At 37.5% G+C, this 17,245-nt stretch overlaps 1 protein-coding gene across 1 annotated transcript in view; it reads left to right on the top strand.

Moving 5' to 3' along the window:
- Positions 1-1,941: 1,941 nt before the first annotated feature.
- LOC140340990 (cryptochrome-1-like) overlaps positions 1,942-17,245 on the top strand; it is a gene marked incomplete in the record, with an annotated part of 35,334 nt that continues 20,030 nt past the window's right edge. The window contains 1 exon segment of the mRNA XM_072426473.1: positions 1,942-2,039.

The raw sequence follows: 17,245 nt of genomic DNA on the forward strand, positions 1-17,245 counted from the left end.
TCAGGTATGGTAGCGGCAGTCATCTCAGAGTCTTTATATCAGGGGGCTTCTTGAAGGGTTGTACAAAGGCTAGGAAATATGAGACAGGTTAAGGAGCTCCATATGGTTCAAACACTCTTTCTTCTTAATGTGCTTCTCTTGTTAGAATAATAAATAATATGTCAAGTTCCTTCCATGGCTTCCTAAATGACCAGATGAAAGCATTTGTAAAGCTTTTCAGGAAGTTCTGGTGCAAATTGTGAAGTATATCCACCTCAATTATCCTAGAAAAAAGGTGTTTTTCTTCAGGAAGATTGATGTAAACTTCCAGTGCACATAGAATAGAACTTGTGTGAGAGCACGTAAGAAAAATTACATCTTTAATATTTATATATTGCTAGGAGTTTCTGGTACATTATTACCCATTCCCTGATGGGTTTAATGGCCCCCGGGGATTTTGGGGCAGTATAATTTCAGTAACGAAAAGTGTGTTTGTTTTATGTGTGAATTGTTGTCATCAGGCATTGTAAACACATTGCATTTTGTTTTATATTTTTTTTACAGGAACACATGAAATCCAATAATGTCACCGTCCGTTTTTCAGTAGAAGAGTTGGAGTCGTTTGAAGAACGACAGAAAGAATCTTGTAAGAATGAACCAACAGAAATCCACCAGACCCCAACTGTAGTGGGTAAGAAGATTGAAATTTACTTTGACAAAGATAGATGTATTTATTGGTCCAGCCTGCTGATTAAGATTAATTTAGAGAGTATATCCACTACTTGGTCAAATCACCTTCCTGCTTCTAGAACATGTCCCAGCATTATGTTTTCTTTTATTTTGTGTTTGAAACAAAATGAATGTTTATTCCCTACTGTGATGTCATTGGCATGCTTGCCACATATCTGAAGGTTGCTGGTGAAAGCACATCCACAAAACTATTTTCTGCTTTATTATTATTTTTTTTTTATATACAGTGTTTGCATATGCCCTTTGGAGTTTTTAAGATAAAGCTGTTTCTAATTCACGAGGCAATGCTGATAGTCGGCGGTGGGATTTCAGTGCAAAATGGTACTGTGTTGGCAGTCCAAATAGGATGTTAGGAGCACACTGAAACTGAAATAAAACTAGTAAGAATTGCTGAATCTTGCTTGGTTTATTGCTGATCTGTACCTAACAGAAACTATACTAGTACTCGCTGTATGAAGGATTGATTTTACATGGACAGCTCATGGATTGCTCCTATTTATTCCAGCAGTTAGAAATCATCTCTGTTAGGTAATATGTCTACAGTGTGATGTAATCTGATTGGCTGTTATAGTTTACTTTAATGTACATATTTTTATAGATGAATACAAACAGCTAAAAGGAATAATTGGGAAGTCCCCATCTAATATGCAGGATCAGATATACATGCAAATACCAAAGGTCTCCAGGGTAGGGTGGTTGTACATGCTCCCCAATACTTACAAAAATGGAAACCCAGCAGACTCCTCATTATTGGAACACCAACAAAATATAGATCTTACTGAGTATGAAACATCCTAAAATCATAGGTCAGGGTGAAAGCTACATTTAGGATACAACAGACCTGTTAAACAAGCTGAATTCAATAAGCCGAATACCTCCTGGATCAATTACCCAACAAAATGTGCATGCATCATGTCTCTTAAAACAAAAACCTGCTGCCCTGTACCTGTGCCACTGACCCAATATCTATGTATCTTTGCCTTTTGACCGTTCCTTTATGTTCAGTGTGTATCCATGAGTATGATGAAGGAAGTTTCCCTTTTCCTGTAAGCTTAGATTTGTAAATGTATATATTTAGTAAATAAGGGGTATTACCTGCTACAAATGTTCTTATTTCTGCAGATTTGTTTGGCTTATTGTTTGTGAAATGGCCTGCCATTGGATTTTACATGTCATACCCATCTGTCTACTAACAGGTTATATTTATGTCAAGCCAGAGATTATGTCCCGTATTCACCAAGGAGAAGAATTATGTGTAAAGAGCAATTTGTATTCTCAGAAGAGGAACTGCAGGACGGGCCCTTCAACAAGTGAGTTCTTTTTTTTTTTTTTTTTTTTATTGAATCAGAAAAGATGTGCCAGAGGTGTGGCAGTTGATGGTTTATTGACAATAGATGGAGCTCAGCACTATAAGGGGTTCGTTTTATCTTCCAAATAGTATGAAATGAAGGCCCAAGTACGACCAACAGGCTTCACTGTAAAATCCAGGAGCAATGTATATATACTAACATGCGTACTTTAGGGCACAACAAAGTTTCTACACTTCAACACTGGTAAAACATGTAGGCCTTTAACACACAAAATTTTAATATATGCTGCATTATCTTGTCACTTTTCTGTTTCTCATACTTTGGCATAAAACAATACAAACTTTTATAAAGAATGTAGGCTAACTGTATGGAGTTTGTATTAAATCTTGGCATCAATTTCTCATTTAGGGGGTTTGTTATTATTATTGTTGTTATAATTATTAATAATAATAAACTTTATTTATAAAGCACCAACATATTTCAAAACTTAGTTGAGAGCTAAAACTGTCAATCAGGTTTTAATGTGGGTATTCTGTTAGTTGTATAAAGTTTATAAAAATATAGCATATTCACACTTACCAGACTTCGGTGACTTGCCTTCATTAGTTTTCTGTTTTTCTATACTTGCTGGAAATGGTATTGCCTGAAAGCTAATGCAGCCTTCACACCTAGGATTGGTAAGCTGCAATATATTATATTTATGTTCTCAGGCTTAGTTATGCATTAGGCAATCTTTTTCTTCAAGATTTTTACTAGATTTGCTTAGATAGCCAAATGTGGGCATGTGCTGCCCCCTATAGAGTCTTACTTTCATGTAAGTATACGATTATTTTGTGTTACCTTATTATCTGCTTCCACTTTTACCTTATTATCTGCCTAATTGCACTATGAAAATTAAAAAATAGTTTCTAGGCCCCAAGCCATATCACATCTGACTCTCTACAAATGTAAAAAGTAGCCATTCATTTCTCAGTGAATATGGAGTCTGCTAGTTGTCTGGCTGTTATGCTTATCCAACAGCTTAATTCTGAGCCACTGACTTGGAACAAATATGTATCAGTTATAACTTTACCATGACTTTCTAATCTGCATGTCCTAGTTTTGTGACCGCTTTTTAAAGCCAGAGACAACCAGTCTTTTATAATTTCTTTTAAATGTTTCCAGTAAAGAGAATCCCTCGAATTCTGCTGCTCATCTGTAGAATTAGTTTACAAAAGGAGTAGAAAACCTCCACTTTGCTATGAGGTGAAGTATAAATGACCATGAGAGAATTTTGGCTTGCACATGATAGGATGATTGAAGTCAGCACAGCTTCATTTCATGCACTGTTCTAGGTGGGTTTTCTAAATGTAAAGCTTGGTGATAAAATGTAAGTTCTGCTGCCTTCAGTTAATCATTCCTGTGCAAGCAACAATTCTGTTTACTGAAGGTAAATGAAAATTCACTTCATGAGGTGAACATGCTCTACTCCTTTGTATATATGTATATGGATTTCTAATGTCTTTGGTCCTTACTGTAAAGTGTATGGTTATACTGTCACATACATACACATCAAATACTGTAGAAAGGAAATTGCTACAAAAAGTTATTTAACTGACTGACCAAATTTTAGCACAATTTATTTTGAATGAATCTGTTTCCTCATTAGGTGTCAAATCAACAGAGGCATGTAAAACACCCAGTGTGCCATCAAGAGAGAGTGGAAATCCATCTAATGCAAGCACCAATGTAAAGAAACCATACTTATCAACACTTGCAATGAAAAATGCTAAGGGACAAGAAAACCCCACAAACCATGAAACGCAGGAAGAGAAGACAACAGAAACAAAAACACAGAGAGGACGTCGAAGAAGAAAATATGTGACGAGTGGAAGTGCAAATACTGAAGGAGCTGATGGCACTTTAATGGGAAGTAAAACAAAAGCTAACTCAGAAACTAAAGTGGCCAAACCTGCTAGATCTTTTCTTTGCTCAGTTTGTGGCAAGTGTTTTACCCAAAATGCCAGTCTGATCATCCACCAAAGAACTCACACAGGTGAAAGACCCCATGTGTGCAAAGTATGCAACAAGAGTTTTATCAGTAGCGCTTACCTTGTAATGCACCAGAGAATCCACACTGGAGAGCGTCCATATGTGTGCATCGAGTGTGGGAAAAGCTTCATAAACAGCTCCAATCTCATAATACACAGAAGAGTTCATACAGGAGAGCGTCCCTACGTTTGCACAGAGTGTGGAAAAAGCTTCCGACACAGTTCTGATCTCGTCAGGCACCAAAAAGTTCACACCGGAGAGCGGCCCTACACTTGCACAGAGTGTGGCAAATGCTTTTTCCGCAGTTCACATCTTATTAGACACCGGAGAGTTCACTCCAAAATCTAGAAAGTGGCTTCATTCAATTCATCAGTGTACTGTGATTTTACTTCATGCATTGCCAAATATATAGTTTGACCTAAAGAGGCTTGAAGAGTAATTCTAGGCAACAATAAAGATCAACCAATTGCTAATGCTATCCAGGAAATGTTGCAACTGTGCTACAGTCAAAAAAAGTTTAACTTTGTTAAAGAGTTCTAATAGTCCATTCTGGTTGTATTTTTCTGGCCTTACTGTTGTCTAACGATAATGTATTTTGCAACCTCCCTCTCGTGCTTTGTTGTGTATAGGCAAGCCAGCTACTGCCTCAGAAAGTGGAAAGAGATGGAACCTCAAAACACTCATCTGAGAAAAGCCAGGAGTAGAAGATGATAAATAGAGGAATACTAAAGCATTGATTAGAGACAGTCAGGGGTTAGGCTCCAGCATTGGGTCAGTCGAACTGAAAAATATTCATGTTTGGCTGGGTAATACGATTATGGCCTCTGGTTTATTACTGGAGAACTCCAGTAAAAACTGAAAAATCAGTACTAAATATGCAATATGAACAGTTATGTAAGACGAAGTAAAACAGAAAAAGAATATCGTCATGCTGAAAATAACTTTATTGTACAGAGAGACAATCCATTTTCTGGAGTAGGATCTTTGCTAAGTATAGTAAGATAAAGACTGTAAATGCTTGATTGTCGAACATTATTCTGTAAATTAAACTTTCAATTATGTTTTAATTATATAATATTGTATTTATATCAATAAAAATAAATGTTTTCCCATGACTTCATCTCTCCTGACCCATGCTAGTTACATTTTTGTGCAGTGCAGTGTATCACATAACTCTGCCGAACATAGAAATTTAAAGTGGACCTATCATGCTTCCTTGCCATCAACCCACTAATTAAAAAGAAATTATAGATTTTCCAAGATATTAAAACCTCAACCTATCTTGCCTTCTTGAAGGTGCAAGTTACATTACTGGTGCCCCCTCCTGGCCACACTAGGAATGCACTGCAATGGATTGGTATGCATTCTTGCAGAATTTTGAGTTCCTAAGAGGCAGCAAAGGGCTTAGCTAAAGAATGGACATTTCCTTCTATTTTTCATAGAAGGTACTAAAAAAAGGGCAATATTTTGGTTATAGATATGAGTTTAAATAAAAAGAAATGTTGATTTTCTTTAGTCCTAAGGTTGCTAGTACAGGTAAGTCCATTGAACATCCACTGATCTTAAATGTAACAAAGTAAATATAATGTAATAAAATGTTGCATCTGAGCAGTGCTTCTTTGTTGTAATTTTTTAACATCTAGGCAGCAGTCACTGATTTTACACATTTTTTGTATGTTAGCCACTGAACTAATTCATTCCCAAACAGCTGTAAGGCTTTACATGGGTGCAAGTGCCTGGTGGCCAAAGCAACCCTGAGCTTACTGCAAAAGGGCTCTGAATTGTTTGACCTACTGACATGCTGAATGAGTATGTTACAAGTAATCTCCACATATACATTCTGCACATTGTTCCTGGCAGGACTTTTTCTTGCCTTTGGTTGTTCCCACAAAAAAAAAGATGTGGTCACCATTGTTGAAATTATGTAATATTTTCAGGTCCCTACCATTTAAAGATGCAGGTCCACTTACTAAAAAAACATATACATTAATGTACAGTAACATTTTCATACAGGACTCTAATTGCAGTTTTTTTTTTTATTTCTTCCAAGACCCAATTAAACATAAATTATGTTATATACTGTTATGCAAATATGTTCAGGTTTGGTACTATTAAAGCCCCAAAGTTGCACATTAGGCTTTTGGTATGTAGTTAATAAATGACCAGTGACAGAACAGTTTTATTAACCAACACTAGGACACAATGCACTAGAGACGCAGGTAGATATTTGTATTCTAGAATTTAAAAAATCCCAATGCTAAAGTAATATAAAATGGGCCTAACGATTGTTTTGTCTTTTCATTTGTTCTGTCTCAAGAACAAATAGTAGGCAACAAATGAAAGTGTTAAATACTTTGGCTACCTCACATTTAACAAAAAGGCCATTTTAACAATATATCCTCAAAAGATATTAAAACCCCAAAATGCCAGCCTAGCCCCAGAACAAACACATTTCGTTTAAAAAAATAAAATAAAAAATGGGTAAAATGAAAACTAAAAAGCATTTTTTTACACACCCCCACCTTTTTTATAGAGAGAAGTATGGATGTCCAGAACCCTAGCTGACTCTTCCTACAAGCACTGGACAAATCTTAGGTTGCCCCACGGGCAAATGTTAACTCCTTAAATGACAAGAGTTGTGCCCTTACTTTGATTACATTGCAGTGGTATAAAAGAAGTAATACAAAAAAGACGCATACAGTACATATTTTATAATTGCAGAGTTTTTTCTTTCCAACAATTAACTCGGCTTCTTGCTGGGAATTTTACAGCTATACATTAGGATCTTATTAGTTATGGTTTCCAAAGCCTCTATAATGATGTAGATGTGGACAATTTCTGACACGTTTATTCTAAAGACGAAATGTTTAAACCAAAAGTCTTAATGCAAGATAAAATGTTTGTACGGTGGTACCTCGCTATTTGTCCGCTTTAGTTTGAGTCCAAGTTAGTATACGACCTGTTTGGATGTGAAAAATTTTGCTTGGTTTATGACGTTTGAAATACGACTCACGTGCTAGAACTTCTCTCGAGACTAGCCGTGACTGCGCATGAGCGTCAGTATATCAGATGCTATCTTTCAGTGATGAACCCGCTTGCTATTACTCTGTGAATCAGGTGATTATGTGTTTTGTTATTGTGCTTTTTAGAGAATTCATTGACCATTAGTTCTTAGAAAGTTATGGAGAAGAGTCAAGGAGAGAATTATAATCTGTTGATGTCATATGGTGCACTTACATTTCACTCATTCTGGATTTGCACAAGCTTCCGTACGTCAGATGCTATCATTCAGTGAAGAACCCGCTCTCTGTCACTCTGTGAATCATGTGATTTTGTGTTTTGTTCTTGTGCTTTTTAGAAAATTCACTGACCATGAGTTCTAAGAAAGTTAATGAGAAGAGCCAATCAATGAAGAAAATGGTTAGGATCACCATGGAGGTGAAAAAAGAGATTGTTGAAAAGTATGAAGATGGCATGCGTATCCGGGACTTGGCTGCTGCATACAGTAGGGCGAGAACGACGATGTCTACAATTGTGAAAAAGGAAGACGTTATTAAATCGCTAATGTTGCGAAGGGGTTGAAATTGATTATGAAACAAAGATCAGAGACATTAGAGCATGTTGAAAAATTGCTTTTGATCTGTATAACAGAAAAACAGTGTGCTGGAGATAACATATCGGAGGCAATTATTTACGAAAAGGCAAAACTGATTCATGCTGATGTTTTGAAAAACGAGCCAAGAAAGTGAAGTGTTTAAAGCCAGCCATGGTTGGTGAGGCATGGAGAGGCAGCCAATGCTGATCAAGATGCTGCCAATGATTTTGTTACAGAGTTTGGGGAATTTGTGGAGGCTGAGGGTTTTGTTCCCTAACAAGTTTTTAATTGTGATGAAACAGGCCTGTTTTGGAATAAAATGCCTAACAGGACCTCTAATATACAAGAGGAGAAGGCATTGCCAGGGCACAAGCCAATGAAGGACAGACTAACGCTCTTGTTCTGAGGCAATGCCAGTGGGGATTGCAAACTGAAGCCTCTACTGATCTACTAGTCTGAAAACCTGAGGGCCTTTAAGAAACATAAAGTGCAGAAAATTCAGTTACCTGTGATGTGGAGGTCAGACAGCAAGGCTTGGGTAACCAGAGAATATTTCAGTGAGTGGTTTAATGTTGATTTTGGGCCAAATGTAAAAAGTTATTTAGAGGAGGAAAACCTGCCTCTGAGGTCTTCATCATAATGGACAATGCTCCAGCTCACCCTCCAAGCCTGCAGGACTATGTGCTGCCAGAGTTAGACTTCATCACTGTAAAGTCCCCAATACGACTTCTCTCATTCAGTTCATTGACCAGCAGGTCATTAGTAATTTCAAGAATCTCTACACTAAAGCACTATTCCAGAGGTGCTTTGAAGTGACTCTGACAAGCAATGACTGAAAGAACCTCTGAGGGCTTTGAGGCTGTGTCTATAGTGGAAGATATTGTCTCTCTGGGCAGGTCCATGGGTCTGGCTGTGGATGATGGTGATGTAGAGGAGTTAGTGGAGGGGCACATGGAAGAGCTGACCACTGAGAGCTGCAGGAACTTGAGGAGGGGGTGCACAGGACTAAGATGGATGCACTCTCTTCAGGCTTAAATCAGGTGGCGATAGAGAAAGCCCCTACTTCATTAATCAAGGAAATCTTTGCCAAAACTTTGCAGAGAAGTACCACCCCAACAAAGCCTAAACAAGACCTAATAGCAATGTCTGGAGTGACCAGACAATGTTATATTTGCAAAATATCCTGATGAGAAGGCAGAAGCAAAGTTCTTTGGGCAGATTTTAAGTAAAAGTCAAACCTGGAGATCCTCAATCAGGTCCAAGTGGGGAAAAGAGAAAAAGAATTTCAGATAACGTCTCCTTCTCCTCCCTTCTCAGCACCATTCTAGTAGGCACTGAACTTCTCAGCAAGGTAAGGTTAAATTTTTATTTATTTCATCTAATTGCTTTTGTATTTATGTATTTTAATATTAAGCAGTGTTTAAATTATTTTATACAGCCCCATCAATGTATACCATGCCAATAACAATAGGATTTTTTTAAGGGAATGGATTAATAATTTTCCTTTTATTTCTTATAGGAAAAATTTGTTTGCTTGTTATAAGTCTGCAACGCATTAAGGACTTTTACCAAGGTACCACTGTAATTTACTTTACTTAAACCTTAATTACCTTATTTAAACACTAGAGAGTGCTGCAAGCAATGAAAAAATATATTTTAGTAACACATTCTGGATATAAACTGATGTCATGCACAAGTTTATTAGTCTTTTTATATCATTTTATGTCTAAATGCTATAGTAATGGAATTTCTGAATTATATGCTGCAGAATCTAAAATAAATATTATTAGCATCTAAAATATAATATTTTTCTGTACATTAAGTAACCGCACACAGATGTGTAAAGAACTACAAGATATTAGAGATCTGGAAATAATACACATTCTTAAGCGTACACCGCTTTGTAGATAGTACTGATCATTTCAGGAATTTAAAGTGGTCTTTCCTTACACATTACTAAAATATCAGATTTACAGCATTGTCATAGTTGAAACATTCTATTAACAATACAATGAAAATTGTATGTGTGTGTGATAAATATATATACCATGGCTCAACAACAAAAAATTTAGTTTTCACTTGCCAAGGATTTTTTAATTTATATAGTGCATTTCAGGTCTGCTGAATCCAGAAATGACATTAGTTTCATTGAATTGGCTCTATTTCTTGTGATATAGGAATCACAATAGAGGATTTTACCAACAGCAAATGTTTACACCGAATAATATTATCAATCTTTATTGAGATTGGGAATATTGAAGCAATTTGTTAGAGCTCTGAACAAGGACGGTGATTGCTTCAAATACATTTGTAGATTCTTCCCTGGATTAAGTACTGAAAAATTAAAAGAAGGAATCTTTGATGGACCCCAGAAACTGATAAATGAAAAAAGCACAAACTTATGAAGAACTGGTACAAAACTTGCTCTTAAACTTTAAACAACTTTAAACAAATTTCCAAAAAACCTTGGCAATTTCAGTGAGGAACAAGGGGAGAGGTTTCATCAAGATATAAAGGTGATGGAAGAAAGGTATCAGGGTAGATGGGATAGACCCATCCCATCTGAGCACGGTGGCTCAGGGGTTAGCACTCCGGCCTTTGCAGCGCTAGGTCCTAGGTTCGATGCCCAGCTAGTTTGCAGGTTCTCCCTGTGTCTGTGTGGGTTTCCTCCAGGTACTCCGGTTTCCTGCCACATCCCAAAAAAAAAAATGCAGTGAGGTTAATTGGCTTCCCCCTAAAAATTGACCTTAGACTACATTAATGACAAATGACTATGGTAGGGACATTAGATTGTGAGCTCCTTTGAGGGACAGTTAGTGCCATGGATTTGGACTTTGTACAGTGCTGCGTAATATGATGGCGCTATATAAATACTTTGTAATATTTACACATGATGGCAGACTACTGCTGGAGCCTTCGATGTGATTGTCCTGATCACCAGCATAAAAAGTTTTTCAATGACTTCTTTGTGATTAGCTCTGTAAATATACTGAATATAGAATATATTGACATTAAGTATTTCAAAAATGTTATTTTGTATATGTAGGCATATCTATTTTAATTTGCTTAATATTATTGTTTCATGAGTTTTTATGAGGTTATTATTCAGGTAATTATTTCAAAAACTAGAACCAATCTAACAAAACCAATACCATATTTGGAATCTGTGCATGAAACATACCCTAAAATGACTTTATTTTGTTTGGCAAGAAAATGTTTGTTGAGCAGTGTAATACAAGTCTTCAAGCTGGTACCATAACCTTTTTCACATAATTAACTGTTACATTTCATTTAGCCTTGTTTTAAAAAGCATGTTATCACCTAAATGTGGTTTGAAAGAACAAACTATCCTTGTCTTTTTATAATGTGTAGCATGAATGCTAAAGCTTCAACTTCATCTATGATAACTCAACAAAAAAAAACAAAAAACAATTATTTGTTCAATTTCTGCATACCAGAAAAAGTGGTGTATAGTTTAAAGCTAGCTTGCCTTCGACCTTACCTAGTTTTACAAGCTCCTATCCTACTAAATTTGCTTTTTTAATGTCACTGAAGTTTCAGTTAACTGTTTCACAGTGTGCATTAGAAACTGCAGCAATTATTTGCTTTTTATAGCTTTTTTCTTCTCCAGCTGAACTGTCATTTCTGGACCTCCTCATTCAATTATTAGATATAACACCCTTTATTATTGGAGGCTTATCATCTCATGTGTGTGATACCATAGCTTATGGGTTTGAGAAAGCTTTGTAAAACACCTTGAGAGCCTCTTCTACCAGCTGTGCTTTAAATGCATTGCAGTGGCCTAGTGATGATGTTACTGATTCCAAAACCATGTATCAATGACGATGGAAAGTTTTTCTTTTAATACTTAGCATTTTCAAGGATAAACAAGGAACCCAACAAATAAACCTATCAATTATTAATATTGAATTAGATGTCAACCTTTTCAATAAGCTCAGTACGAGAAGCGTAGCTTGTAATGAGTCACATGATTCTCTAGTGCCAGTAGAACCGGGAGTATGTTGTTCATTCCGATTCTTATCTGAATGGGGCAGCAAGTGAGCAAAGAAAAGGTAAATACTTGCTGGTGCCTGGATTTATTAAATTGGCCTGCTTGGCCAATGCACAAAGTTGCATTAAAACAAATCAAGTACATCCTCTTTCCCTGTCTAGGATCATGCCCCACATGAAAGTTGTCTCATGATCATGATGTTAGAATATCTGTATACCTAATTTTGTTTTCTTTCTTTTTGCAAACAACAAGAAAGGCATATGACTTTTTATATGTGTTTCACTGCAGTAAAAAGATCATGCTACCAATGTGATCTTTTATTACAATTTGGAGTTAGTAAAGCCCTGGACTTTAAGCTTAGTGGAGTTTCCTAATGGATTAGATCAGTGGTCCCCAATCTTTTGGATGTCACGGACCACTAAATTTCAGACTCCAGACCACGCATCTGCAGGGAGCTGTGTGTCACTCAAAAGGGAAGACACTTCCCCCAGAGTGACTTCATGATACCAGAACCCACCCACTCTCCTATTGTAGGTCTGAGCCTGTGATGGGAGAGTGGATGGGTTGTGTCCAGAGACCCAACATGCCCACTGTCTTGAGCCTGGCATGCTGCATACAGGAGACATGGTCCACGGCTCTGGCTGATGCACCCTCCCAAGCATGGACCTTCTTCTGACCCCACTGGGGGGTGAACTGACCAGAACCAGGGACCACAGGTTGGGGACCGCTGCTGTAGGCCATCACTGAGTGAGTCTCTGTGCTCTTGCGGCCCAGCTGTCAGACGTATGTTAATGTATTTATCAATGAAGCCTAGAAACACTGTTTGTCAGCTGCATTTCTACAAGAACCATTGTCTGAATTTTATGACTGTGTAGCTATGACTCCAGTGGAAGCTTTTTTGAGGCTTTTTTAGATTCTCTCACTACTCCATATAACATCACTGTGTCAATCATCAATTGCCAGGGGAGCAAAATCCTGTGCTCCTAGCAAAATATGTTACCCATTGTGAACTTAAAGCTAAACTCTGAAAAAAATAACAAAATTTAATTTTTGTCTAGGTAACTATAACTAAGTACCTTTACAACTTTATTCCTCACTCGTCTAGCCTTCCTGGGACTGGTCCTCTGAAGCTGATACCTTTCAGTGTTCTATCAGTTGCAGGCCACCCCGATCACATCATCACATACTCAATGCTGAGCTGGTAACAAGGATTCTTTAATTAGCATCTTCCAGTCATCGGTGAATGTGCTGCTTCACTAGTAAACACCAACAGCAACTGGCATAAACACCACCATCTTGATGTATTGCTGCAGACACCAGGAAGGCTGCTAATCTGGTTGAGTCTGTCACCTATATAAGTGGTTTGCAGCAGCAACCACATCAGAGTGAAAAATAAAAAAAAGGAAGTAGATTAGATCTCATGACAGTTTTATTAGTTTACAGAAACAAGCTAGGGCAGAGGAAAAACCTTGGAAAATTAACACAACCATGCACTGTATAATAAATGTATCCAGTTTCCATCTTTCCTTGTTCTCTTTGTAACAAAGATAATAATTACCGGTAACAGCAACTGGTCACAGAATAAACAAAGAAGGAAGTGAAGAAAGAAATATATGTAAATACATGATAAAGAAATGTAAATTGAGCATATTTAAATTTAGTATGGTAACTAATTTTTGGCTGCCAGCAGGTTTCTCCAAGAATCGGGTGGCTGAAACCCCAGAAGGAAGAGGCATAGCAAGGCCTTACAGGTGCTGTTAGGCTTACCAAGTCCATGTGCCATTTTCTTAATACCAGAATTTTACAATGGAATCCATGGGGGATCCTGCTTACCCCTATGTATCGCATTTGCCTTCAAGTTTTCATCCCTGGCTATTCATTTGACTATGAGTTTGTTACTACCCCTGATCGCTAGCTTTGGACCCAGCTTGTCCCTAAAGGAATTCCTGTCCATGGCTTCTGTTCCTGAGCATTCACCACCAACCATCTGCCTGCATAGTGAAAGAACAGACCATGCTACAACCATAGCACTCATGCTCCACCAATGCCCACGTCTCTTTCACCATCATCAGATTCACCTGGGCTGGAGAAGCAAGAGCGGCTACCCTCCCCATCCTAAAAATCTACCAAGTTTGTCATACTCTGCAAGTCCAACCCCAAAAGCCAGCACTTGCCCATTCTGCTCTGTTCTAGCAGGATACCTCAGGGTTTCTTCCATATGCCCATTCCATTAAAAAAATCACCCTGCAGACCTCATGGCTGTTTACCAGAACTCCTTACTGACAAAGCTGGAATGTTCTGACTCGGTTCACCAAAACAAATCCCAACAGCTTACAATAACAATTTCTTTCTTTAAAGAGCAATGTGGCTAGATCTGCAATTTCTCCAATTGACTTTAATAAGAAATCTTTTTGCACTTCTGCACATGAGTTTCTTCTCTACGTCCTCAGAAACACTTTATTGTGCTGCCCATTCTGTCTCCCAGGAATTGGACTCACAAACATCCAGAAGTTGTATTGATACTCCTAAGGAGCTGGTTTAGGGAGCTTCCTAATTCTTCTGGTAATCACCTTTAACTGTTTTCATTAGCCCCCTACACTTACTTGCTGGGAGGACTCGCCTATCAACTAGATTTCATTACAACTTGTAAAGGGGAACTTACAATATTAGTAAATGGAAATAATAGTAATTCATAGACTTATGCATACCTTGTGTGTAAAAAATTAAAAAAAACCAAAAAACTAGATACATTTCTTCAAATCATTTATTGTACAGCAGGTACATGTTTGAATATTTATTAGTAATATTAATAATAAACAGGATTTATGTAGCGCCAACATATTACACAGCGCTGTACATTAAATTGGGGTGGCCATTGACAGACCGATACAGACAGGGGAACAAACTGGCCTCTCCAGCAAGAATCAGTTTCATTCTTGGGGTATTCACACATGGATAACATAAGAAACCAGGGGATCCCTATGTAATACACAGCGCTGCGTAATATGTGGGTGCTATATATATATACCGTTTATTATTATTATTAATAATAATTGGCAGGATCATTAGGTACATTTACAACAAAAGGAGTAGAAAACAATAAAAAGCAAGTGCTTTATAAAGCATTTTGTATATATACTGACAAAAACTAAGAACACATGAAATTACAACACTTTAAGATATGTATAATATGTGCCAATGTAATATGACAAGTTATTTAAATGTTTATAACTTCATTTTTTGGTTCCAATCCTCCATGCTTTGTTAGAGCAAGCAGGAAGTTATAGTTAGTAGTACAAAAATAAGGGTTCCTTGTGCAATGAGCAGTCTGTGTTCTTCAGGTCACTTTAAGGCAGTGTACACATTGGAAACAATCTTTCATGACAGAAGGAGCACTGTACACACAGTGAGTGGCACACCGCTATCCCTGAACATCAATAGATCCATGAACATCGATGAATGACCGATGTACACGTCAGATTTTTGCTTGAATGTTCGGTTTGGGTGAGAATCATCCCACGTGTACATAGTCTAGGTGACACCAATGATCTTTTTGGCTATCTGTAAGGAAGACATTTTTTCTTCCCACTGGCCAGCAATGTAAGAGGAACTCTGATCATTACACTACTGTTGGGGAGCTGTGGATAGTAGTTATAAGAAGGGGTTCCTTTAAGACCTGAAATTTAGTTTAAGGGTTATCCTATGTTAAAAAGGTTGAGAAAGGCTGATGTAATACCAGACATTACAGTGTCAGTCTATTAGAATGACAGCCCAACATGCATACGGTGTTGTTTTCCATTAAAAAGGTACAGATCCATTATATGTGTTGTTACAGTAGGTTGTCATAGCCCATTGGCTATTTATGGAAACACATGAAAAAAGAAGCACAATGTAACATGAAGATATGAGGGTGCTCTAAATCAAAAACCAGGTCCATCTGACAGCTGAGCCGTGAAAGCACAGAGACCAGCAGTGGTCCGTGGCTATGGTCGGGGCACCCCAATTCGGAGGGCTCATCGGTCAGAGTCGCGGACCATGTCTCCTCTATGCAGTGCAGGCTCAGACCCGCAGGTTTTGGCAACATGACAGCACTCTGCTCTAAATCATAAAATAAGGGTTTAAATATGGCGTGAGTGTTCATCCAATGAAGATGGTAAGTAGAAAAGGAAGCACTTTTGCTAGTATACTATGTTCTTAAAAAAAAAACACTTTTGAGACATCTTCATACACAGGCAAAACGCCTTTCACCAGACTTGATTTCACCAGTACCAAAGATGTGCCCTACATCTCTCCACCTTTGGCCCATGTGGGAAACCAGCAAAGGGGTGCAAAGTATACACTACCTTGGGAGAAGTAAATGGTAGTTAATTAGGGATGATTGGAAGAGAGAGAAAGATTGGTAGGCAATTTCATAGATTTAATTTTCCAATGATAAAGAATACTGAGATATGTGCATGTCTATGCAGAATGAACAGAAGTTTTGCATGCGGGATTAGTCACGTACAGCACCAAATGCTGAATATTTTCTACTGTAAGCACTAGTTTGAGCTTTAGCTGGGCTGTGAAGCAGTCTTGTCTTTCCAGTCTCTATACCTCCAAGCATAAGTGAGTGGGGGAAGTGCAAACCCATAAAGATAGGCTTAAAGAGTGAAAGTAGCCTGAGAAGGACAATCCCAGTGTAAACGTCACTGCGCATTTCAGGATTTGTTATGGCTGATTGTGTCAAAAGCCTACTTCTGCCTCCCTGTGACCCAGTTATTGTTAATGTAAGTGAGTGCAGGCCTATTCTGTATTTAGAATGTGATCTTTTATTTAGAGTTTAGTTAACTTTTCACATTGAGAAGCACAGTATGTTTCGTTAAAATATGAGATGTTTGTATTGTTCCAAACTTTTTATAAAATAATGGTATTATCAAGGTTTGAACCAGTATGAAATCCTTCTCAGACTCTGAAATCCTTCATGGGATCAGCTTTTAACAGTGAAAAATATTTTGCAAATTTATATGCTTTTGAAATCCAGCTGAGGTGAAAAAGATTAGGAGCTTGAAATGCTTATGTTTCTAAAAGGGCCTAAGAGACTTTTCCGTTTTTTTATTGGAAAGGTATAATATAAGTGCAGTATAATTTTATTTAATTCTAATATGAAAAAGTAGATCACTTGCCATTTTCCCTGTCCCCAGTCTGATTTACCCAGACATGACAAAAAAGTTATTTCCTAACTGCATACAAAGTTTTAAAGCCAGGGGATAGGCATGAAAAGAAATGTTAGCAATGCTTCCATGTTGCTCTCTGGTACCTTGGAACTTTTGGTATGGAAAAGGGAATTTTTTAAATTTAAAGTATGTACAGAAATGGCACACCCTGCCACACTCATTTTATGGACAATAAAAAAACAAATATTCAAAATATAATTGGTTAGAACTGGGGTGCCCAACAGGTGGATCGTGATATACCGGTAGATCGCAAAGGCAACGCGATTAGATTGCGGAACCCGGCCTTTCAAAATAAACTCTACCGCGCACAGGAGTTAAGTCCAATTTTTTATTGTTGGTAGATCACTTTGACTTG

Source organism: Pyxicephalus adspersus, chromosome 1 (genome assembly GCF_032062135.1).
Source record: "Pyxicephalus adspersus chromosome 1, UCB_Pads_2.0, whole genome shotgun sequence".
NCBI lineage: Eukaryota > Metazoa > Chordata > Amphibia > Anura > Pyxicephalidae > Pyxicephalus > Pyxicephalus adspersus.